Source organism: Eriocheir sinensis, chromosome 30 (assembly GCF_024679095.1).
Source record: "Eriocheir sinensis breed Jianghai 21 chromosome 30, ASM2467909v1, whole genome shotgun sequence".
In the NCBI taxonomy this organism is placed as follows: Eukaryota; Metazoa; Arthropoda; class Malacostraca; order Decapoda; family Varunidae; genus Eriocheir; species Eriocheir sinensis.
Window position 1 is genome coordinate 8,892,734 of NC_066538.1, and position 2,452 is coordinate 8,895,185.

At 38.4% G+C, this 2,452-nt stretch overlaps 1 long non-coding RNA gene across 1 annotated transcript; it reads right to left on the reverse strand.

Moving 5' to 3' along the window:
* Positions 1-329: 329 nt before the first annotated feature.
* LOC127005715 (uncharacterized) lies at positions 330-1,840 on the reverse strand. Its single transcript, XR_007758878.1, has 3 exons — positions 1,734-1,840; positions 907-1,031; positions 330-365 (listed from the first exon to the last, which is right to left on the reverse strand). It is a non-coding gene; the product is annotated as an uncharacterized LOC127005715 (long non-coding RNA).
* Positions 1,841-2,452: the final 612 nt, after the last annotated feature.

The window sequence follows — 2,452 nt, forward strand, 5'->3', positions numbered from 1 at the left end:
CAGTACCTCATACAATACATTTATCCAGGTATTAGTGATGCATGAAACTGAAGCTTGTGAGACTGCAAATAAGTCGCCTAAAAACCAGCCCGGAAAACCTTGACGGATGTACACAAGTGTAATTAAATACTCATCAAAAGTATCTAGTATTTTCTTACGCCACGTGCCCTTTCTTTAAATTTTCCTTTATGCTTTTGGCCCTTTCCAGTAATTAATTGTTTTTACTCTTTTTAATGGTCTGATAAATAGAAATCAAAACACTTTTGTTAGGAAGACCTGTATAGCGCTGAACACTCTTGTCACTAGCAAGAATCCTTCCTCTGGTCCGCTCTCTGATCAGTAGGTGCTTCTGTTAGATCTGCCTCCTGAAAAGCATAAAAGATTATATAATATATATATATTATATATATATATATATATATATATATATATATATATATATATATATATATATATATATATATATATATATATATATATATATATATATATATATATATATATATATATATAACTTTCAACAGTTTTCCTTAATTTACTCCAACTTCCTTTTGCCTCAGCAGCAGACACATACCAAAAGAAGCGCAATGAAATTATCTATCAAATGGTGTATAGCGTCGCCTTTCCGTTCACACAAAATTTTGAGATATATGCCTTTGAAAACATATAAGATTTTATACACGGCGGGGCAAGCCGCTATGACAAGATAAAACGCGCTGGCTGGCTGTCTCTCTCTCTCTCTCTCTCTCTCTCTCTCTCTCTCTCTCTCTCTCTCTCTCTCTGTATGTGTATTGTGTGTGTGTGTGTGTGTGTGTGTGTGTGTGTGTGTGTGTGTGTGTGTGTTTCAAGCTGCAGACATCGCCTTCTGAGGCGTTTTACTTGTTTATATATGTATATATAACTAACCCTTTCAACTTGTACTCCAACATCCTTGGGCTCAGCTGCTGAAGTAGTAGCAATGGCTGATGCTGAATAGGTGTGATCCTGTGGTTCCGGCACTACCTCTATCTGGAGAAACTGTTCAGCATCAACTGTGGGAAAATAAAATATAAAGTTCAGATATATGTATCATTCAAAAGACATTTCTACACAATGTCACATATAGGAGCACACAGCCTGCTGCTAGCTCAGCGGCAGAGCAATTAAACTAAAACCCTTAACTTACGGCCTCTGCCCCCCTCGACTAGAGTAATTCTTACATGTTTCAGGAATGATTTGTGAATGTCATTTTATAGAAGGAAATATCTTAGAGTAATTAATACTTTCAACTTCTACAATCCTGTCAGCTACACATGTTTCCAACTTATAAAATAGTAATAAACTTTTACAAGTTGAAACAGTAATGATTAACCTGAAATTCTAAAGTGAATGAGCTGTTTTAAAGTAAATAAACACTAATTTGGCTTCCTTGGCAATGCTTAAGTTTTTTTCCATTACTCTAGTAAGTTTGCTATGCTTAGGTAAAGAAATGCAGGCAATTACTTCATTCATCAGTGTAGGTACAAGTGGTGAATGTTTTCAAGTCTACATGGCACCGATTTATAGAATAACACAATTTCCCTAGACAAAACTCACGTAATAAGTTATTTCTTACATGATTTCTACATTCTAGACCTTCTAAAGGGATAATAAACCTAATCTGATGTAAAGCAACCCACTTGTAAATTTGTGCCATAAATTTACCATAAAAGATGTTCAAATCAACACTAAAACTGCATGGTATAGTAACATACCTTGAACTGATGCATTGTGAGCCCATGTCTCGACTTCAATATGGACATCAGTTTGTACTTCTTCGTCAGTTTCCTTTATGAAGTCAATGTTGACTGGCAAGGCAGGGCAGAGTGTGAAGAGGGCAGTGACTGGGTTAGTGGTTCTTGATCGCCTCTGTCAGCCGCTGGTGTTCGTGCTCCAAGCCCACTGATGGCACCAGCGTTGTTTTCGGCCTCCATTGATTGTAGCCGAACAACTCTGGATCAGGATGCGATGGTGACGGCCCGTTGTTCCAGTCTATAAAGTGATTTGAGCACAGTGCATGGTGTCGGGTGGCTTTCCATGTAGGTCCCCTCTTACATCTGGTCACCCACAAACGTCTTCGGGCAGCCTCTTTTTTCTTTGGAAAACGAGCCCAGCCCTTCACCTCAGGATCCTTCTTCTGCGAAGAGGATTTGCAGTCGGCAACAGCACATATGTAGACTGTCATGTTCGAGGACAGTAGCAGCAACAAGTAAATAAGCGCGCGGGATGTTTGTTTTGGTTCTGGCAGGAGGGTTCGTCAATTTCGATTTCGGCGTCAACTGAGCAGATCATTTCGGCTTCGGCCACACATTTTCGTTTTTTTCGCAAAAAACACGTAACGGTTATGTGTTCCATACTTACTGTGCGAAGAATAATATCTAGAAAGGCGATACAAATTATTTTTTTTGTAATATTCGCTTTGGTTCACTCGTGA